Source organism: Dendrobates tinctorius, unplaced genomic scaffold, assembly GCF_039654945.1.
Source record: "Dendrobates tinctorius isolate UK_male_01 unplaced genomic scaffold, ASM3965494v1 ptg000008l, whole genome shotgun sequence".
Lineage (NCBI taxonomy): Eukaryota > Metazoa > Chordata > Amphibia > Anura > Dendrobatidae > Dendrobates > Dendrobates tinctorius.
In genome coordinates this window covers 3,267,758-3,292,575 of record NW_027361676.1, presented here as the reverse complement: position 1 = coordinate 3,292,575, position 24,818 = coordinate 3,267,758, and positions in this window count along the sequence as shown.

Below are 24,818 nucleotides of genomic sequence, written 5' to 3'. Positions count from 1 at the left end.
GCTACGTCCTGACTATCCTCCATGTCTATGCCCCTTGGTAACTTTGTCTCGCAGTTACCCTGCTAGGAGTTCTCTTGCAACTCCTAGCTCTCTGGAGTTTAGGCCACACCCCCAGCAGTCACGTGCTTCAGGTCCTGCTGTTCTGAAGTACGGATCTACTCAGCTGCTGCCCGCTCCACAGGTATCTTTGAGCACAGTTCGCTTTACTCAGGACACACGCACTGGCTCAGTGAGCAAGTTCAGTGCAGTGTTCCTGACACTATGCTAGTAGTCCTAGCTGCTTCATCATTGTTTGGCCCTTCAGACCTGCCTTGCTTTCTTCATCAACCATAGGGCTAATGTTTTGAAGACACTATGTCTAGGCCTACACATTGGGCTGTGGCAGTGGAACAGCAAGGACTGTAGTCCAAGCTTTATTATTGTGAATCCCTTGTGATGATGATGATGGGTAGCTTCTTCCTGCGTTAACCATCACACAGCCCCTAGGGCAGATCGCTCTCCTACACCACTTACACACTTAGCTGTCAGAAGATCGCCTCCATCATCACTTGCTCTTATGGCACTTCTGAGATATCACTGGCACTGCGTAAGTGGCATACGATTCCTGCTCTGCCAGCAAAAAAACACAGGACTTCAAATAGTGTATGTACATTCTAGTGAAGCAGTGGTGTAAAACCACTCATGCAGCCCCTGACCAGGTGCCCCCATGTTATATACATTTGTTTACAGCATACATTTTTCTAACATTTACACATTTTTTAGCCTTTTCCTCAGCCCACACACCACTTTGTAGGGTCCAGCAGTAGTGTTGAGCATTCCGATACCGCAAGTATCGGGTATCGGCCGATATTAGCTGTATCGGAATTCCGATACTGACTTCCGATACTTTTTTCATATCGGATACCGGAATCGAAAGTTCCCATAATGCTATGAGCCCGCTCGCTTTGATTCAGCCAATGGGAATCCTCAGAAGTGTGGGCACATCCTGGTAGGCATGTTAACTATTGGCATGGCTGTGATTGGCTGCTGAAGTGACGTCATCATGATGCGCGGTCTGTGCGCATCATGATGCGTGGTCTGTGCCGACTGCGGGGGGTCTGTGCCGACTGTCGGGGTCTGTACGGGCCTCTCGGGGGCCTGTGCCGGCTGCCGGTGGTCTGTACGGGCCTCGGGGGCCTGTGCCGGCTGCCGGTGGTCTGTACGGGCCAGCCGGGTGCCTGTGCCGGCTGTCGGTGGTCTGTGCGGGCATGCCGGGGGGTCTTGTGTGTGTGCAGGCATCGTCCGATGGGACTACAAGTCCCATCGGGCGATGCCTGCTACACTGACAGTGATTGACACATTAGCCAATGATGGGACAGTAGTAGTCCCATCAAAAAAACATACTACATACATACTATATACATACATACTACATACATGCTACATATATACTATATTCATACAACATACATACATGCTACATATATACTACATTCATACATACATACTACATACATGCTACATATATACTACATTCATACAGCATACATACATACTACATACATGCTACATATATACTACATTCATACATACATACTACATATATACTACATTCATACAACATACATACATACATACTACATACATACTACATTCATACAACATACATACATACTACATACATGCTACATATATACTACATTCATACAGCATACATACATACATACTACATACTAAATATATACTACATTCATACAACATACATACATACTACATACATGCTACATATATACTACATTCATACAACATACATACATACTACATACATGCTACATATATTCTACATTCATGCAACATACATACATGCTACATATATACTACATTCATACATACATACTACATACATGCTACATATATACTACATTCATACAGCTTACATACATGCTACATATATACTACATTCATACAACATACAAACATACATACTGCATACATACTACATATATACTACATTCATACAACATACATACATACTACATACTACATACATGCTACATATATACTACATTCATACAACATACATACATACATACATACTACATATATACTACATTCATACAACATACATACATACTACATATATACTACATTCATACAACATACATACATGCATACTACATACATGCTACATATACTACATTCATACAACATACATACATACATACATGCTACATATATACTACATTCATACAGCATACATACATACATACATACTACATACTAAATATATACTACATTCATACAACATACATACATACTACATACATGCTACATATATACTACATTCATACAACATACATACATACTACATACATGCTACATATATTCTACATTCATGCAACATACATACATACATGCTACATATATACTACATTCATACATACATACTACATACATGCTACATATATACTACATTCATACAGCATACATACATGCTACATATATACTACATTCATACAACATACAAACATACATACTACATACATACTACATATATACTACATTCATACAACATATATACATACTACATACTACATACATGCTACATATATACTACATTCATACAACATACATACATACATACATACTACATATATACTACATTCATACAACATACATACATACTACATACTACATACATGCTACATATACTACATTCATGCAACATACATACATACATACATGCTACATATATACTACATTCATACAACATACATACATGCATACTACATACATGCTACATATATACTACATTCATACATACATACTACATACACGCTACATATATATTACATTCATACAACATACATACATACTACATACATGCTACATATATACTACATTCATACAACATACATACATACATACATACATACATACTACATACATGCTACATATATACTACATTCATACAACATACATACATACATACTACATACATACTACATACTGCATACATATTACATACAATACATTCATACAATACATACATAGACATACAGTACATATAACATGGAGTACATACTCACCAATACTTGTCACATTGTTCCCCGAAGCCAGTGTCATCTAAGGAAAAATATGAAAATAACAAACAAGCCATATACTTACCCTGATCCTCAGAAATCCATGAGGGTCCCACGCCGATCGCCCGTGGAGAGCAGCAGCATCAGCTGATGCGACCGCTCTCTACGGGGCTCAAGGAATCCAATGTCGGGTGGTAGGTATCCTTCTGCACTGTATTCCTCCGCCACGGTAAAAAAAATAGTCCCTAGTCTCACGTTTGGCATTGCTGTGTGAAAAAGTTCCCATGCAGCATTTGCCATAAAGTGAGACCAGGGACTATTTTTTACAGTGGCGGAGGAATACAGTGCGGAAGGATACCTACCTCCTGTCATTGGATTCCTTGAGCCCCGTAAAGAGCGGTCGCATCAGCTGATGCTGCTGCTCTCCACGGGAGATCGGCGCGGGACACTCAAGCGTGGATTTCTGCGGATCAGGGAGTATATGGCTTGTTTGTTATTTTCATATTTTTCCTTAGATGACACTGGCTTCGGGGATCAAAGTGACAAGTGATGGTGAGTGTGTACTCTATGTTATATGTACTGTATGTCTATGTATGTATTGTATGAATGTATTGTATGTAGTATGTAGTATGTATGTAGAATGTATGTATTGTATGAATGTATTGTATGCAGTATGTATGTTGTATGTCTGTAGCATGTTGTATGTATGTATGTTTGTAGTATCTATGTATGTTGTATGAATGTAGTATATATGTAGTATGTATGTAGTATGTATGTACTATGTATGTATGTTGTATGTAGTATGTATGTTGTATGAATGTAGTATATATGTAGTATGTATGTTGCATGAATGTAGTATATATGTATGTATGTAGTATGTATGTATGTTGTATGAATGTAGTATATATGTAGTATGTATGTTGTATGTATGTACTATGTGTCAGAGACACCGCACTACACTTGCTCATAGAGCCAGTGCGCGTGTCCTGAGTACAGAAGCAGTGCTAAAAGTTACCTGGGGAGCAGGGCAGCAGAGGTGACCAGGCGTGCTTCAAGCTAATAGTGTCAGGGTCCAGTCAGCGCTGGAAAGTAAAGAGGCATGGGACCTGCGGACACTGAAAATGAGCAAGCTGGCACAGGACCTATGGTCATGTGACGGCAAGGGGGCGGGGCTTAGCGTCCTGCTTTCAGATATGACAGGACATCATACAACAACTCAGAGTCAGGCAAAACGGAGGTCATAACAGTACGAGCAAACGAGGTACAGGAGGGACAAACAGACGGGTAGTCAGACAAAGCCAAAGGTCATACACAAGAGGGCGACGTGGTACCAAGGGGGCAAAGCAGAGAGAAGTCGGGTCACAAGCAGAGAGTCATACACGAGAGGTAGCGCAGTACAAGAGGGTCAGGCAGAACTCGTAACAGGGACAGAACCAGATCACAACCAAGCAGGCAACAAGTTATCAGGCACAAGGTACACGTATACAAGAGGTCACTTAACTCAGCCGAGGGCAGGAGTATAACTGACACCGGACCCAGGTCCAGTGAGCACTAAATAGCCTCCTTCTGCCAGAGAGAGGCAGCACAATTAACCCATAGTCTAACCAGGATGGGTCAAAGCGAAATCCCGTCCTGGATCATGACACTATGTATGTATGTTGTCTGTAGTATGTACAGTATGTTGTATGAATGTAGTATATATGTAGTATGTATGTAGCATGTATGTAGTATATATATGTTGTATATATGTAGTATATATGTAGTATGTATGTATGTTGTATGAATGTAGTATACATGTATGTATGTAGTATATATGTATGTTGTATGAATGTAGTATATATGTAGCATGTATGTAGTATGTATGTTGTATGAATGTAGTATACATGTATGTATGTAGTATATATGTATGTTGTATGAATGTAGTATATATGTAGCATGTATGTAGTATGTATGTTGTATGAATGTAGTATACATGTATGTATGTAGTATATATGTATGTTGTATGAATGTAGTATATATGTAGTATATATGTAGTATGTATGTATGTTGTATGAATGTAGTATACATGTATGTAGTATATATGTATGTTGTATGAATGTAGTATATATGTAGCATGTATGTAGTATGTATGTTGTATGAATGTAGTATATATGTAGTATATATGTAGTATGTATGTAGCATGTATGTAGTATGTATATATGTAGTATGTATGTAGCATGTAGGTAGTATGTATATATGTAGAATGTATGTAGTATGTATTAGTATGTATGTAGTATGTATGTAGTATGTTTTTTTTTTTTTTACATTCAACACATGAGCCGTATGATGGGACTACTACTGTCCCATCATTGGCTAATGTGTCAATCACTGTCAGTGTAGCAGGCATCGCCCAATGGGACTTGTAGTTTTTTTTAATTCTGATATTTCTGTCCCATTGACTTGAATGGGACTTTCGGGATCGGAATCGGCGATACCCGATACTTTTTTTTAGATCGGCCGATCCATTCCGATCCGATATTTTTCAGTATCGGGTGGTATCGCTCAACACTATCCAGCAGACAATTACTCGCATTTTCCATTGACTATCATTGGACTTGCTAATCGTACCGAGTACCCGAGTATTATGGTATACTCGGTTCGAGTATAGCGAGTCTGAATACTTCACTACTCGCTCATCCCTAATTGGATTGTGATGTAGGCATTATGGTGGAACCCGCACTGCCAAGTCTGATGCCATTAGCCCACTCACTGAGTGTGTAGCACATGGGAAATGTTGCCAAGAAATTTTTTTTCTTAAAATTAATGATGGATTATTCAGAGGGAAATATTGGTCAGAAACAGAAATAGTGTTATTTCTCATGTACATTCAGGGGGGCTTATTCTGTAAAGTCAGTTGAATCTACAGATACAATTTAAATATTGCAACTTGATAGTCATGCTTTGTACAACATTTTCAATTGTTACTTTTAGCCATACTATAAGTACTATAGCAACAACCAGGCAATTGATTACTGTGAGGTAAAGCACTTATCTCATATTTGGCCAAATTTTGTAATTTCCAGGGCCTGTTTCACGTTGTATAATGTAACTAATCTAAACATTCAACCCTCCAATCTATAGTAAAGAAAAAAAACTACAAAAGACATTTATTTATATATGTCTTTCACATTCATGTATCAGAGATATCTGTCCATGAAACCTAGAAACGTCTTTTAGCTAGAATACAATGTACTGCTTTAAGCTGATTCCTCAAAAATTACTCAAAAATAAATCCAAATGTACTTTTGAAATAATAAAAAAAGTTTCATGTGTCCAAAAAGTAGATCTTGAAGTTAAGCATATCTGATCAAGACTGATGGTTTTTTGAAGTTAGTAAATTGCAGAATGATGATACTGGTAATAGAGCCATTCTAAAGATCTTAAATTATTTCCAGGCATTAAGTTAGGTAATAGAGAACAATGTTACCTTATTTTCACATATTGAATAGAGATGTGTGCATATATTTTCCATAAATGTGCAAATGATTATTTACAGCATTGCACTGTAACCCTACAGCACTGTGGGGCTGAGTTGGCTTCTGTGGTGTCTAAAAAATCCTACTGTAGTTTTCAAGCCAAGTTGGAATACCTTTCAGTCCAGCCTTCTTAGCAATGGAGAATTTGTCTTTCTACACCTCAACATTGCTTTTTGTCTTTCCTACCATAATCTTTACAGAATGATTGTTTAGAGCAAAGAATTCCCCTTAGTCCTTAAAATGATACATGATAAGTTTCTAATCACTGGGGTCCCACTTCTCACCAGAGGTCTTGTGTCACCTAATTGAAGTGAGAAGCAGCAGCTTATGTTATAAGTTGTAATTGTAGGACATTATAGAGCAGAATTGTTCAGAATTGTTCAGTATAGTACCAATGTATTAGAATTAAAATACTTATTAGAAAGCAAAACCAGCAGCAGTGCTTGTGTGTCTCTCCCTCTGTCTCAATCCAGCATCATCTTTCATCTCTATTTTTCTGTATGTATATTTAAATGGATTTTCAAGGCAATTAAAATGATCCTTAACCCCTTCCCAACATATGATGTACCAGTATGTCATATTTTCATACATGCTTCCCTCAAATGGATGAACTGGTATGTCATTGTAGGGAAGGTGACCTGACGGACGGACTTGTCAGCAAGTAGGAAGGAGGGTTTGCACATTTTAGACAGATAGCAGTTATGACAGTGGGGAGACAGCTAGGAAAGTGTAGGTGATGTGTAGTACCTTGGGTTGACCACTAGATGGCAGGAAGGAGTGTAAGTTCAGGACTTAACAGCAACTTAGGGCTTTAGAAACCGTTGGTCATGGGGGCGGAGTTACAGGGAACAGGGAAAGTTATAAATTTGACAGGAGGGTTCCAGAAAGTTCCAGTCCCCAGGAGGTGCTCAAGAGACAAGGAGTCTGTGACAGTGTGTGTGCTGTGAGGAGATCCAAACCAGGGGACTGAGGAGAGAGTCAGGGGGGTGGTCCTGACATGAATTACCGCAGTACAGACGAGGCCCCGGGGAAAAGCATACCGTATTGAAGACGAAAACTGACCAGTAAAAGTGCTGATGGTGTACGGGCCTAAGGCGGCCACAGTGACTGTGTTGACAGGATCGTTGCTCAGTGAAAAAGGGACGGTACGTGTGTTTACGTCCCTGGTGGAAAAGTACAGTGTGGGTAGCGAGGCCTGGAAACGGAGGCCCAAGAAGGTATTACGTGTACTGCTTAGGCCGTCAGTCGGACGGTAAGAAATAAACTTGGACCTGTTGTACCCGAAACCTGCCTCCATCTTTTGTCTGTAATGTCTCTGCGCGGTATATAGAGGGACCACCCCCCAGCCCGGCCCACGACCCTACACTTGGCGTAGTCGGCAGGATCGGCGCCACTAATACAAGATCTTCTGCGGCAGACCTGCCTCTGAAGAACAGAGAAGGACTTGGACTGCTCTGTTTGGATTGAAAATACCTGTGGATTACAAATTGTTTACCTGTGGATTACAAATTGGGAGCTGTTGTGAGTTCATTTTCCCCTTCACCGTCGATGTCTGATGAACTCCCTCTTCTGGTGAAGGAAGGTAGTGAGGCTGATTACCAAACACCTGATCTGGTAGATGATGACTGGGTAACAGGAACTGCTGACTGGATATAAGACAGCCAATGCCCTTCTGAGTCGCTGGTGATTTCTCTGCTGGATTCTTGGAGACCAGTCTGATTCCTGCTTCCCAAAGATAAGTTTTTGCTCTTCTATTGAACTTATTAGTTTTGTTTTGTTTACTTTGTTTTTTGGAGTTCAGCCATCCCTGGTCGGGGGTGTGCTGAGTTCCATTTTTGTCTCTGATCAGTTTGTCTCTTTGCTCTGTCTTCAGAATTTACCTGAGTGCTGATATAGTCATTTTGAAGTCCTAGCGACTTCAGGGCCTGTTTTTCCTATCAGACGGTTGGGACACTTTTTGGTAGGGTTTTTTTGCAGATTGCAGACAGCAGCTTTTCTATCCTGTCCTTTTTAGTTAGCTTGGGCCCCATCGTTTGCTCAACCTATCTTTCTATTTGTGTTAGTGTTTTCATCTTGCTTCACCGTTATTATATGTTGGGGGCTGCCTATTGCTTTGGGGTCTGCTCTGGGGCAGTTTAGATTTCCCCTTTCTTTCTTTAGGCCTATTTAGTTCTCCGGCTGTGATCGAGGGGTCTAGGGCATCGTAGGAACCCCCCACGGCTACTGTTAGTTGTTGTGGATAGGATCAGGGGTCTGCAATCCGATAGCTACCAACCTCTCTGGTTTTCTGGACTTAGCTTGTATTTTTGTTTTTTCCTCCTTCGGTGACTCATTCATAACAGGGAGTGCTGTGCAAGATGGCGGTGTTGCTTCAACGCAGGAGAGAGGTCCGGCTGTTTGCAGCCGTTCTGGATGGTCAGGGACCCCTTCCAACATACCCCTGGGGGAAGCGATATGAACCCGGAGGCCGATGCTCCCACATACTGGACCCAGGCGGCTTGGTGGACAAGCCTGCCATCGCCCCACCCAGCAGAGGCAATGGCACCGAGAGAAAGATTGGCTGTGGCTGCTTGGCGCCATTTGAGTGCTGTCCACCGGACGGGATGCGCCGCTGTAGTTGTCGAGGCATCGGGCGCCTCGAGTGGCAATGGCGTCGGGAGATCGCGCCTCACTGGAAGACTTATTCCTCAGAGTCACGGGCAGACATCCGGATCGCGGGTGGAGAAGCAGAGCCATTGCTGGTCCCGCGGAAGCGGCTGCCAACCTTGACAGCAGAGTCCCTCCCCGCGGAACCCCCGAGCCTGGAGGATAGCCCCGCCGGACAGCGGGTTGAAGGACGGAGACTGCAGGAGGAGCAGCGGGATGTTATGTTGGAGCCTGCCACACCGGGGACGGTGAGAATTCCCCCGGCTCAGCCGGCGGCTCCGCAGGCGGCCCCCACCACTTGGCCGCAGTACGTGGCCTCCACCGTTCCTGAAAGCCTTGCCACGGAGGGCCCTACGGTTTACGCTGAGCTGAGCAAGGCCCTCGCTCCCCTGTCCCCGAACCACCCCGCCTGGTGGCGCCATGCCCGTGTCGCCGGTGCGGAGTCTGTCCACGGAAGGCGCTGATGCGTTCCCCCCACCAGCAGCGACTTCGTCCATGAAACTGGTCGCTGCTGCAGCCCCGTTTGCAAATACAGGTGCGGCCTACCCCATGGCTGCATCTGTGACGTCACCAAAGTCGACAGCGGGATATTTGTCAGGCTCTGCGGCCTATTCGTCAGGAATTACGGCTGCCCTTCCCTGCCGCCTGGCCCCAGCGGCTGCTGGGCCGCTGACATCTACGGCCGCCTCTGCCCCACACTCGACCCCGGCTGAGTCCCGCCCACCGGACTCCAAAGCCTACTCTGGACCCTCTGTTTGGGTAGCGGAGGTTATTAAGAAGAAAAAAGCCAGGGAGCAGGAAATATGGAACCTGTTCCATGCAAAGGGAGAGGCTGGCATGGCAACTGCACAATCCGTGGGACGGTTGTCTACACCAAAGTACCAAAGGGGTACGGGTTTATACGAGACCTTGTGACTGGCCAGAAAGTGTACATCAATGCAGCATCGATTCGCCATGGCCGGGCCTTGCAAGAGGGGGACTTGGTGTCTTATTATAAGGAATATTGTCCCCGCGGCTACTACGCAGTAGCCGTGCTCGCTGAACCCGAAGATCACGAGCCCCCGTAGACAGGACTCTAAAGACATTGCATCCCGGGAGCTTCATGGCTGTGGGACTCCTCGCTACCATCCACCAGAAGATAGCGTGGACTGTCAGGAATCCACTGCACTGTTATGCAGGTCATTGGGACAGTTTGCGTCAAGGGTATATAAAAAAAAGAAAAAAAATATGTGTGTTTTTTGGTTATAATTGTTGAAGTTAGTATGCCTGACATGGCGGGGATGCATAAAAAGAAAAAAAAAGAAGGAGTGCAAATGTTAAAGGAAGGGGGAGCAAGCCTGTTATATTTGGTGATGGTTAAAAGAAACAGTAAATGAAAAAAATAGGAGATATATGTGCTATATTATAAAATTTGGTTTAATGTGTAATATGCATAAGAAAATTTCAACAGGTCCGGGTACGGGGGTCGGTGTGACCGAAGGAAGTGTGAGACCAAAGGGGTCTATGAGATGAGAGGGTCTGTGTGACCGAGACGCCGACCATGACTTGTTACCAAGAGGAAGGTAAAGAGATGGAAGATGTGAGATGGACAGAAGTCCCGAGTCAGGTCTCTAACACCACGAACATTCCCAAAGAAGAAAGCGGATGCTGGCAATGATCTGGTAGGTGTAAGGCCTCGATCATGGCATACTGGATAGTGAAAGGTGATGGAAGGGGAGAGTAGGGGAAAGTACATGCCGTAGAGAGAATCTGGGTGTACCTAGCACAATTTGAATGACGTTGTCATGTGGCATGCGCGCTGGCGAGTGGCAATAGGCTGCTCGGAGCATGGTGCTCCCGGTTTGGTTTGGCCCCCGCAGATAGCGGGTCTGGCCCAACAACTGGTCCAACAACAGATGGTAGGAGAAGTTTCAGAATGACAAAGGTAGGGGGTTGTGATTGTCGGGGAAGACAATAGACAAAGGAAGGGAGAGTGTAGGGAAGGTGACCTGACGGACGGACTTGTCAGCAAGTAGGAAGGAGGGTTTGCACATTTTAGACAGATAGCAGTTATGACAGTGGGGAAACAGCTAGGAAAGTGTAGGTGACGTGAAGTACCTTGGGTTGACCACTAGATGGCAGGGAGGAGTGTAAGTTCAGGACTTAACAGCAGCTTAGGGCTATAAAAACCGTTGGTATTGGGGCAGAGTTACAGGGAACAGGGAAAGTTATAAATTTGACAGGAGGGTTCCAGAAAGTTCCAGTCCCCGGGAGGTGCTCAAGAGACAAGGAGTCTGTGACAGTGTGTGTGCTGTGAGAACCAAACCAGGGGACTGTGGAGAGAGAAAGTCAGGGGGGTGGTCCTGACATGAATTACCGCAGTACAGACGAGGCCCCGGGGAAAAGCATACCGTATTGAAGACGAAAACTGACCAGTAAATGTGCCGATGGTGTACGGGCCTAAGGAGGCCACAGTGACTGTGCTGACAGGATCGTCGCTCAGTGAAAAAGGGACGGTACATGTGTTTACGTCCCTGGTGGAAAAGTACGGTGTGGGTAGCGAGGCCTGGAGACGGAGGCCCGAGAAGGTATTGCGTGTACTGCTGAGGCCGTCAGTCGGACGGTAAGAAATAAACTTGGACCTGTTGTACCCGAAACCTACCACCATCTTTTGTCTGTGACGTCTCTGCGCGGTATATAGAGGGACCACCCCCCAGCCCGCCCCACGACCCTACATCATGATGATTGTGCAGGCCCAAAGCTGTTCTTGCACGATTGCCGCAGAGAGCTCGGAATAAGTGATAGCAGAGCTCAGTTTGTCACAGCTAGGGGCAGTGCCCACACTACCCACGGCTTTATAGTCTTGTAAATACTGTGGTCAATGGGGATCATAGAATTTAGAAGACTAGGAGAGGGAATTGGATCCCTTTCCCTTCTGATCGGAAACCCTGCAACGTCATTGCAAGGGGCCGGATGGTTGGCATGACAGCAAATCCTGTTCTGTCAACTATAGTGTCCTGTTAGACCATGCCAGGAGCAAAATCTAAAAGGCATTTTGTCTGTGCAACACTGACAGGTGTAATGCATTTCAATGTGTGGTTGTCCTGAAGAAGGTGTCGGAGAAACTCTGAATTATTCTAACAATAATCCAGCATTTCATATCTGATCAAGGATTGTCATATTTCCAGTTAGCGCAGAAAACTTCCATTGCCCTAGCATTTTATCTCTGAAATATGTGATTAAGACAGAATCCCCTACAGATGGAGACACTTTGGATGCTGTCTTGCCTATGATTCAGCAGCGTTAATAGTTTTAGGTGTCTTTTTAGGCATTCACAAAGCGCGGTCAGCTAATACCACTAAACAGAAGCCAAACGGAGTCCGGAGTAACTCCGCCTGCCTTATTAATGAATAGATCCATCAAGGTTTCATCTGAATCATGTGTATCAGTGTTTCAGAGATACATGCACTCATCATAGACCACAAGATAACTGTGAACTGCTAACAGAAATATTGGTGGTGTCCGAATAACTGGTAGCACAAAGGCTTTTGAAAAGCGACATGGCTCCCACCAAAAGAAATCCAGAGAAATTTACACTCCCAAATCCAAATGCTCCCCTCCCTTCTGAGCCCCACAATGGGCTTAAACTGCAGGTAGCATCCACATATTTCACATTAATGTTGTGAAGCTGAGTCACTTCTCATGGACAAGCTGTAAGTCAGGATAGTCAAGGAGTTTGAGGCCAAGAGCCAGGAGGGTACATCATAAACAGAGGGAAGAGACAAAGGCATAATCAGGTAATGGTCATAGGTCAAAATACCAGGAAGATAGCAAATAAGAACAAAGGAATTAAACCGATGGATGGTCAGAATGAGGCCCAAGGTCAGGCAATGAAAGATCAACAAGGAGAACACAGGGCACAAATGGACAAACCATACAGAGCTGAATGTACATTTGGCAGTCATCTAGGGCTAACAGCTAAGCTAAGTAGCCAATGAACACCTGAAGACAGCCAGCACCTTCCAGTCTCGGATTGGATGGCCGAGCTGTCAATCAAAACACCAACAGCTCAACACGTCCCTGCACCAGAATGGACACTGAGCTGTCAATCAAAGTACTGGCACAAACAATTTGGACCCTGGAGAGGAAGGAGTCAACAACTGGACTTTACAGATCTCCTCTTCCAACTTCGAGGCTACAATAGAAACCACAATTCCCTGAGGAATAATGGAGGATGGAGGTTCTGGAGGAAAAACTGAATCGAGATAATGCATCGGTTTTCACATTTTAGGCCCGGCCTGAATGTGATAGAAAAATTAAACCTTGTAAAAAACAAGGACCATCTGGTCTGTCTAGAAGTTAGCAGTTTTGATGATTGAGGGTAAGCTAGATTTGACAGCAAGTAACTCACGATTCCTAACATCAAAATTTCTATATGCAGGCGAGAATGTTTTAGAAAAAAAAAACATGGACGCAGGTTAGTCAGAATTTTGGGCCCCTGAGATAAAACTTCCCTTACTCCAACCTCCGAAGCATCCACCTCCACAATCCACAATGAATGTTTATTGGAGATCGGGTTGGATTAAAATGAGAACTGACATTAAATACTCTTTTAATTTTTTGACAGGCCTAATAGCACCTGGTGACCAAACCTTGAGATTTGCCCCATTACATGTAAGGTCAGTAAAAGGTTTGGCAATCTGAGAAAAACCCTTTAAAAATTTCCTATAATAGTAGGCGAATCCCAGAAAATGTTGCAAGATCACGAGGTTGAACCCAATCAATTATGGACTGCACCTTCCTAGGGTCCATCTTAAACCCTTCTGACAAGATAAACCCCCAAAATGAAATATCCTGAAGAGAAAAAACACATTTCTCTAATTTAGCAAACAAAGAGTTCTTCCTCATCCTCTGTAATACAACACGGACATGTTCCTGGTGAGAATAAAAATAGGGCAAGAAAATTAGAATATAATTCTGGTAAATCACAACATATTTTCCAATGTATTCAGAGAAAATGTAATTCATAAAATTTTGAAAAACTGCAGTTGCACTGAATTACTCAAATGGCATGACAAGATTTTCAAATAGACCCTTAGACATTAAGAACACCGTTTTGCACTCATCACCCTACTGGATGCGTATCAAATTGAAAGCTGCTCTAAGATCCATTTAACAATATCCTTTTGACACCAATCAATAACAGGATTGTGAATCTGCAACCATGGAAGCCCCAGTACCAACCCAGCAGGTAAATTATCCAAAACAAAACAGGAGGTGTACTCAGAGTGGACTGCTCCCAATTGGTGCATGAAATCCACGGTTACTTACTTGATCGAATTCCTGGCTAACGGTGTCTTGTCAAGGGTTAAGATTTGAATGGGTCTTTCTAAACTAATTGTCCCTAATTCTAATTTCAGAACCAGTCCAAAATCAAAAAAGTTAGCAGCAGAACCACATGCAATGAATGCCAATGTTGATAACACCTGATTCTCAAAGGATAACACCGTATTTATCAGTACTTTATCAGAGGAAGAAAAAGGTGCCTGGGAGTCTGGGTGACCGCCTTGGTCGTCACCAAGATGTTCTCTCGATGGTTTGCTTACCTGAGGGTGAGTTGGGCAATTCTTGAGAAAATGTCCAGAGAGACCACAGCACAGAGTCCAAGTCACGGGGCAGTAGGGAAAAAACAGGAGACGTGGAACCTGGGCCCCTGAACTGCCCCTCAGGCTAAGGAGGTGCCCTGACTTTCCTTAACTTGGGGGTACACTTGATGGTAGTGAGGCCCAAGTCCCCGACCTGTCCCTATCTCCTGTTTAGCCCTGAGCTAAACCCACAACCCCCTCCCCAGGAGGTGAGCCAGGGAAAAAAGTGAACTGCACCAAATAACACACAAGGAAAAATAAAACAGACACCACAGGGTTAAAGCAACTAAAAACCAAAACTAAGCTTTATCTGCTGCCAATGCTTGAAGCAGCAAAGAAAGGCACCCGATCAGCATCTAGCAGCAACACCACTGCTCCAGATAAGCTGAACCCCCTCTCCACCAGGTAGGTCCAGTGTTCACCAAGGTTGGTTAGCAAATGACCAGTATTACCAACAGGGAGTAGCAGCATGATGACCTTTTATCGGAAGGAGGGGGGAGGTCACCACCTGGTGACTAATTAAACATGTAGTAACACCAGTGGCCACCGGGGGCAAAAACCCAGCAGCAGACAAACTACAGTTGTAGTAACACCAGCGGCCACCGGGGGCATAAACCCAGCAGCCGACCAACTACAGTTGAAGTAACACCAGCGGCCACCGGGGGCAAAACTCCATATTAACCCCCGAGGCAAGAAAGGAAAAAGGTTCATATAAGAGAGTCCAGACTCTGCCACAGATCCGAAAATGGATCGTGACAGTACCCCTCCTTCAATGAGGGGCCTCTGGACCCTCAACACCACACCTCACCGGAAAACAACCTACAGTGAGGATGTCTAGATCCACCACACCACGCAGCACCCCACGCTCCTCAGTGAGGGCCTGCAGCAATTGGAGACAGGTCTGCATTAGGGCCATGGCTCACCAGAAAAAATGGGTGGTTGGTAATAATGTCATGGGGCAATAGGGAAAAAACAGGAGACATGGAACCTGGGCCCCTGAACTGCCCCTTTCTAAGGAGGTGCCCTGACTTTCCTTAACTTGAGGGTACACTTGATGGCAGTGAGGCCCAAGTCCCTGACCTGTCCCTATCTCCTGTATAGCCCTGAGTTAAACCCACCACCCTGATATGAATGGGTCACCAAGGAGGATAGCAGACCCAGGCTAAGCCACAGAAAACCAGAGAGGTTGGTAACTAAGCGGATTGCAGACCCCTAATCCTATCCACACAACTAGCAGTAGCCATGGAGCATACCTTCGATGATCCTAGATGCCTCGGCACAGCCAGAGAGCCAACTATGCCTAAAGCAAGAAAGGGGAAATCTAAACTGCCCCGGAGCAGACCCCAAAGGAATAGATAGCCCCCAAACATATATTGTTGGTGAGACAAGATGAAAACACAAACGCAGGCAGGAAAATAGACTGAGCAAATGATGGGGCCCACACTGACTAGACAGGACAGGAAAGGAAAGACACTGTCTGCAACCACGGAAAAAACCCTGCAAAAAGTCCAACACGTCTGATGCACAAAAAACACTGAAGTCGCACGACTTCACCCCCACTATATCAGCACTCTGGTATATTCTGAAAGCAAAGCAAAGAGACCAATATAACAGGGGACAAAACAAACTGGCAAAAGCAGTAATATATGGGCGGTGATTCGGCACAGCCCCAGACAGAGCTGGCTGACCCGCACAAAGCAGAGATAGACAAAACCTGATCAAATGCAAAGAGAATAGCAAATGAACCACTTAGCTGAACCATGCAGGGACAGAGCAGGAGACATCAGACCTCAGGAGGCACGGGAAGAAAATCACCAGCAGGGATAGAGGGAGTTGGCTGCCTTAAATCCCAATCTGAAACCCCAGATCTCCAATCATCATCCTCATTATCAGGTGGCCAGCCTCTGTCAATCAGATCAGCTCCTCTACCTCCAGTAACCACCAGAGGGAGACCAGAAAGAAAACTTGCAACCCCTCTGTCAATCTGACCAGCTCCACTACCTTCAGTAATAACCAGAGGGATGCCAGAAAGAGAATTCACAACACAACCCCCTCCCCAGGAGGTGAGACAGGAAAAAAGTGAACTGCACCAAATAACACACAAGGAAAAAGAAAACAGACACCACAGGGTTAAAGCAACTAAAAACCCAAACTTAGCATTATCTGCTGCCAATGCTCCAAGCAGCAGAGAAAGGCACCCAATCAGCATCCAGCAGCAACTCTACTGCTCCAGATAAGCTGAACCCCCTCTCCACCAGGTAGGTCCAGTCTTCACCAAGGTTGGTTAGCAAATGACCAGTATTACTAAAAGGGAGCAGCAGCTGATGACCTTTTATAGAAGGAGGGGGGAGGTCACCACCTGGTGACTAATTAAACATGTAGTAACACCAGTGGCCACCGGGGGCAAAAACGCAGCAGCCGACCAACTCAAGTTGTAGTAACACCAGCGGCCACCAGGGGCAAAACCCCATATTAACCCCCGAGGCCAGAAAGGAAAAAGGTTCATATAAGAGAGTACAGACTCTGCCACAGATCCGAAAATGGATTGTGACACTTGTCTATGTTTTATCTCCACAACACAGAAACTGGCATGTCTAAGTTCCAATGGCTTCACCTCTGGTAAATGGACATGCTCCGGGGGAGTCTAAAGGGCAGCCTGTTGTTTACCTCGTCTCTCAGGGATTCTGCGGTCCACTTGTATGACCTGGGTCATGGCCTCTGCCAGAGAACATGGGGCATCATGAAGGACTGTCAAAAAAAGGCATCAACAGAAGACTGTTCTGGGGCTTGTAACTGCATTCCAGACACATTGAGGGGTGGAATCATGGCAGGCATATCGAGGAGAGCTTAATTTACAGGTGCATGGTTTCAGAAGCACACGCTGGGCAAAATGTATTGGGCACTACAATGTATTGGGCAGTATAATGGCATATTTACAATTCTCACTCTGCAACTTCCACTGCATGTTTGTTTCTGGAAATGTTCATAAAGTTAAAATTGTCACTTCAATCACAGATGAATTCCACAAAGGGTGTAAATTCTAATAAGGGGTCATTTGAGAGGGGTTTCCACTTATAGGCACATTAGGGGCTCTGTATATTATTATTATTATTTATTTATATAGCACCATTGATTCCATGGTGCTGTACATGAGAAGGGGTAACATACAAAGTACAGATATCACTTACAGTAAACAAACTAACAATCACAGACTGCTATAGAGGGGTGAGGGGACCCTGCCCTTTCGGGCTTACATTCTACGGTATATGGAGTCCACAAACTATTCTAGAAAAATCTGCGCCGCAAAAGTCAAATAGTGCTCCTTCCCTCTGGAGTCTTGCTGTGTGGCCAAACAGTACTGTACAGCCAAATATGGGGTATTGACCCATTAAGGAGAAATTCTGCACCAAACTTTGGAGCCTTATTTACCAATTTTCCCTTGTGAAAATGAAATATTTTAGTGATATCTGAAAATATTTTAGTCATAAAAAGTAATTATCATTTCTTCACCTCCCAAAGGTATAACATTCTATGACACACGTCTGGTGTAAATATTCTCACTGCATCACTAGATGCATTCACTGAGCTGTGCAATTTGTAAAATGGGGTCACTTAGAGAGCTCTGCTGTTATGGCACCTCAGGGCTCTGTCAATGGGACATGACACCCACAAACCATAACATAAAAATCTGCACTACAGTATGGCACTTCTTCCATTCTAAGCTTTGCACTGTGAATGAAAAGTATTTTGCGACAACATATGGGGTATTGGTGAACTTATGAGAAATCATGTAACAAATGGTGTATTTTAATTTCTTCTATTACCCCTTTTGAAAAGTAAAAACTTGGTGATAAAACAACATTTTAGTGGTAAAAATGTAATTAGTTTTGTCTTACCACCCTGTCTTACTGTTTAACATTTTGTGATATGCGTGTGATGTCATTATACTCTTTTGGCATCTCAGGGGCTCTGTCAAGTAGACTTGGCACACACAAAGCATTTTAGCAATATCTGCACTCTAGTATGGTTCTTTTTCCCTGCACATGTAGGATATTTGTGAACTTAGGAGAAATTGTGTAACAAATTATGTGGTCTATTACCTCCTAATAGTCCTTTTGAAACTTAAAAACTAGGGGCTAAAACAACATTTTAGGTGAATGTTGCACATCTCTGTAAATCATTCGTGAGTTTTAAATGCTCACAACACTAGACTAATTCCTCATCAGAAGTAATTTCCAAAATGGGTCACATTTCTGCTGTCTTAGCACCATAGCAGCTCTGCAAACGTATTATGGTGTCGGCTATAAATTCCAGCCAATTTTGCTCTCCAGAATTCAATTAGTGCTCCTTCCCTACTGAGCCCTGCCATGTGCCCAAACGGTAGTATTGTCAGTGTACTCAGGAGAAATTGTACGACAAATTGTATGGTCCATTTTCTACTGTTACCTTTGTAAAAATAAAAAAATTGTGGCTAAAGCAACATTTTTGTGGGAAAAATGTGATTTTTTTTATTTTCACGGCTCAACTTAATGAAATTCTGTGAAGCACCTGTGGGTTCAAGGTGCCCAGCCCACCTCTAGATAAATTCCTTGAAGGGTGTAGTTTCCCAAATATGGTCACTTGTGGTAGATATCTACTGTTTAGGCACATCAGGGGCTTTGCAAATGCAGCATGGCGTCTGCTATCGATTACAGCCAATTGTGCTCTCCAAAAGTCAACTGGTGCTCGTTCCCTTCCAAGCCCTACAGTGTCTCGAAACGATCATTTTCCACCACATGTGGGGTATTGATGTACTCAAGAAAAATTGCACCACAAATTTTGGAATTTTGTAGTCTATTTTCTCCTGTTACCTTGTAAACATGAAACATTTTGGCAAAAGCAACATTTTTGTGGGAAAAAATAAAATTGTAATATTTTCCTTCCACATTGCTTTAATTTGTGTGAAGCACCTAAAGAGTAAGTAAAGTTCTTGATAGTGGTTTTTGAGCTCTTTGTGGGGTACAGTTTTTAAAATGTCACTTTTGGGTATTTTCTGTCACATATGCTCCTCAAACTTACTTCAAATGGTTACTTCAAATGTGATGTGGTCATTAAAAAATGGTTTTGTAAATTTTGTAAAATTTTAACCCATCTAACGTCCTAAAAAATGATGTTTCATTGATGCTGCTGACGTACAGTAGATAGGTGGTAAATGTTATTTATTACCTATTTTGTGTGGTATAACTACATGGTTTAAGGGCACAAAAATTCAAATATTGATTATTGTTCAATTTTCTGATTTTTTTTCAAATTTTTATATTTTTATAAATACCACTCACATGAAGTGCAACATGTCCTGAAAAAACAGTCTCTGAATCACTGGGATATGTTGAAGTGTTCCAAAGTTATTCCATCATAAAGTGACATTGGTCAGAAATATAAAATTTGGCCGGGTCAGGAAGGTGAAAATAGGCTTGGGGTAAAGGGGTTTAAAAGGTTCAAACTGGTATAAAATAATGCAAAAAATTATACTTAACCTGATGAATCGTGCCAGATTCTGTTCCAGTATTTAACCAACTGGTTTGTTCTTCCTGGTCTTGTCCTTGAAACATAGAAAATGACTGGAATTGCCCATTCAGCCTATCACCAAATTAAGTTGCCAAGTTTGAAGAGGTAGAAAACATCTTTCATGTGTAAATTCAGAGTAAGTGGTAAGTATCGGAAGTAGGGGAAGAGAAAAAGTAAATTTCAGTTGAGGGAAGAGTCAATTTTCTTTAATAAAATTTATAGCAAAGTGTATAATGTTTTCTTGTAAAAATGTAATGTGGATAAAAAAGAAAAATGTAAAACTTCATATTTTTCAGCATGGGACTTGGTAAATTGTATGCGGCCTCTTTTGTGCATGGACTTCAGGAGGGGCTCCTATTGGACGAGACATATTCTTACCATTCCTTTGCAATGTACCCTGTAATATGTCATGGGAAACACTGACCCTGGTTTGGTTTTTAATTCTTTTGCAAACTGCAGTGAACTTGCACTTTAACTTTCCTCAATCTTTCTCATCAGAAGACGGTCCTGTTTGGGTATTATTTCCAAAGTCGGCTTGGACATCTCTGTGAGATGGCTACAGTTCCATGTTTGTTGAATTTTTGTAAAACTTTTGCTACTACAGTATTCTGACTGACAAGTAAAATGTTGCTGATCTTCTAGTAACCTTCACATTTCTTGTGTAAGTACATTATTTTCTTTCTCAGGTCTTGTGACATTTCTTTTCCATGTGGTACAAGTGCTGACAGCATGGAATGAGAAGGGGTTTTCTTTGTTGTAGTCAACTGTCTGCTGGACACCGGTTTATTGAATAGTTAGACTTACCTGTGGTTAAATTCGTCTTAATTAGAAGCTTGTGGTCTAAACTTTAGCTTTGTTCAGGAGACTTTCATTGGGGTGTATTCATTTTTGCAAGATGGTCTTGAATAAATTTGTGAGTAAAATTACTTTTTTGGTTGTGCAAAATAAATCTTATTTTCAATCAATGCCCCACGTTGGTGGGTGTATTTTGCAGTATGGTATCCCATAGAAAATGTTGATTCTCAAAGGAAACCAAAGGTTTTCTGAGAAGTCTGTTGGGATGTACTCATTTATGCTCAGTGCTATAGTAGCCATTAGTAAACAAAATCATGATATTATAATTTGCCTCTTATAAAACTTGCGTGTTTGTCACAACCTCAAACAACATCTCAAAAGCAAAAGAATGACATATCAATATTATGGCGGACTTGGAACATTTCTTAAAAAATAATTTGCACCATTTACATGACAGTTTGAATTAGTGAATAGCAGTAATCAATCATATTTTTTTACTTGTTTGTTACGTGCGTTCTCCATTATGTTTTTTTGATAAATTAGTTATCTAAAGCTTTGTAATGTGTTTTTCTTTAAATAGGGAAAATCATATCGCTAGTTTTGCCATCTTATTAAAGTGGCATTTAAATTCTCCTAGAGTTTTACTAAAATTTGCATTGTCTATGTGATGAACACATGTCGCAGCCCCACCTGATGTCACTATTACGTCAGAGGAATCATGCGGTATGGTGTCCCCGCTCTCACTAACGTGACCTTCTGCACTCCTTGGGGCTATGCAAGGTCAGCGTAGCACAGTTTTACACAGACACCTCTGTCCATATGGGCACAGGGAGGCAGTGGGAGTGAGAGAGGGTGGCCCACAGAGCCTCTGGCATGGCACAATGGTTGCTCACAACCCGTACAGGCTGATAGGCCCATTTTACTAGCACCAGTGAAACAGAGCCTTAACAGCCAAGTAGGACTGCCACCAGTTCCTCTTTAGGGTACCGTTACACTTAGCGATGCACCAGCGATCCCGACAACGACATGGATCGCTGGTGCATCGCTAAGTGGTCGCTAGTGAGCTGCCACACAGGAATTTAAAGCGAGAACACGGACATGTGGATTCGTGGATTGAAATAAATGAGCAGCCCAAGGTTAAATTAGATTTTTAATTGCTTTATGGACATACTAGACAAAACACTATATACACTATGAATATACATATATAATGGTCAGATATGCAGATACAGGTGGTAGTACAAAAGGTATAAGCAGATGAAATATATCAGTTGCTGGCTTGATGTTCGGCCTTGTGAGCTGGACCATAGGGTGGTGTGAGGTGCTAGCTGTTTCTGGCTCCTTCCAATATGATGCCCATTGTGACCCCTCTCAGAAGAGAATAGCAAGAAAGAGAGCACCACACGGACTAACACGAGCACTTAACCCCTTGGTCGTTCACTTCTGTTCCCACCTCCAGGATGGTCTTAACCTCCCCTCCCCTAGGCTTTTAGTAGCTGAAACTCCAAAACCTATGATTAATTATAATTTCTCAACGGAATGTAATATGGCGTTGATTTTGGCGCCATTGGATCAAGCTGGGCCCCTGTTTTGATTGGAGACATGGCTTCACTACCTGATTTCTACTAGCTGCTCTACATAACTCCCTACTAAGGGGTGTTGGAACAGAACAAGACCCTGGCAGGCGTTTGGCCCATTCCAGAGATCTCAAAAATGTAACTGTCATTCAGCTAGGATGAAAGATAACTCCATAATCTCCTTAAGAAATTCACATCTGACTAGGGAATTTGATTAAAGCAGGTACACAACATGCAGCAGGGGTCATCCTGTCAAGAGAGCCTAGGTACTAGCTACACTGGGGATAGTGTGAGTTTTTCTCTTTGAAGTTCTCATGACAGGACCACTTGCTGAGCCAGGTGTCCTGTTTCAGCTTCACATTTTGAAAGAGGATTATAATGTCGGAGTACATATGATACAGTTGATAGACATGACATTACATCCCCCCATATTCTTTACACTCCACAACAAAGGTTTTTTGCAATTCACTTCCTGCAAATTCAGCAAAATAGCTGCCAAATGGCCACCATTTTGTTGGACCATAGAATGCAAAAGGTTAGGAAAAAAGAGAAATTAATACTCGCTTCACCAATCACCTGTCCCACTGCCCCCACAGGTAACATATTTTCATCATATTCTCTGTGCCTTTTCTTTTCACCCTCCCCTAATGTATGCTTCTTCTTTAGCTTCCTTCACCTTGAGCCACAGCTTCTGACTGACTATGTGTCTGATGTCCCTGCATGCTGTGCCATCATGGTGCACATTGTGATCTCACCACATACATGCCTCAAGATAATAACTAGGCCTTGGGCAATGCACGGCATAACAGCATGACATCACGACATGCCAGCAACAGCACAACCCACAGAGACATCAGAGACCTAGTCAAGCCGAAGTAGTAACCCAGAGAGAAGCAGACCAAGGAATATGTGCATGATGGGGAAAGGTGAAAAGAGGCATGGAGGAACAATCTGTGGACTGCAGGTGCAAGGCAGGTAAGCATTGAGGTGAATGGCAAAGTGAGTTTTAATTTTTATTTTCTACATCCTACATTTATTATGCTTTAGAGTCTAGAGAGAGCGCAAATCATAATTAGGAATACTATCTTGGCCCATGCAAAATTTTCACACCTTGGTCGTCGGGGGTGCAAAAAGCAGTGCATGTTTAAAAATGTGTTTGCGTATGTGACTCACCTGTAGTGAAGTGTGCAATCCTCCAATTTCTCAATTTCCCTGAAATAGGCTGGGCAAGCTGGAGAGACCCCAAGGCAAATGTTTGGATTTGTTTTTAATGTCTGTAAGCAGCTTTGTGGTACTGTGCTTTGGGGTAGTGTGGTGCCACCTGCAGGTCATTTTTACTGCGGGTTTATGAAAATTAATGTTTAAACTGTATTTTGTGATCAAATCTTGGATGTGTGGCTTGTTTGGCTATTTCCTTGCTGAGGGGGCAAGTTTACCTTTCAAATGGTGTATTATTTGTGTGTGTGGGTGGAGTACGAACGGCGATACAAAGGAATCACCGAAAAACAGTGTTTAGAAATAATAGAACAGATTCAATTGGTACTGAAAAACTTTGATGCACATTGAATTTCCCAGATAAATTTGTGCGATTTGCCGAATTTGAATCTCTGCAGATTTGATCATCTTTAACCACATGATTTCTAATTAAGATTATGCACTAATTGAGAATAGTTTCATTATTCAATCAGCTTGATTCCTTCCTTGGCCTGGGTCCCACAGAGAAGAGAACTGAACCAAAAACCCACATGTGCCAGTGAATATAAATTGTTTATGCTTTGCCATTTCTGTTTCTTGTTTGCTTTGCTTTCTAATCATTTCCATGTGCTGATGATATTGTCTAACAATTAGAACAATGAGGACAATAATCCTACCAGAACAAAACAACAGAACAAAAATACTGCAGATTTTCATCTTCATATGGCGCTTTTGTATCCATTTGTTACCATATATGTATTGAGGTTGTATAAAAGATGTCACAGCCTTACATTTGCCTATGCGCTCCTTATATGTTAAATGGCATGTACAAATAACTCTGAATATCATAAGAACATC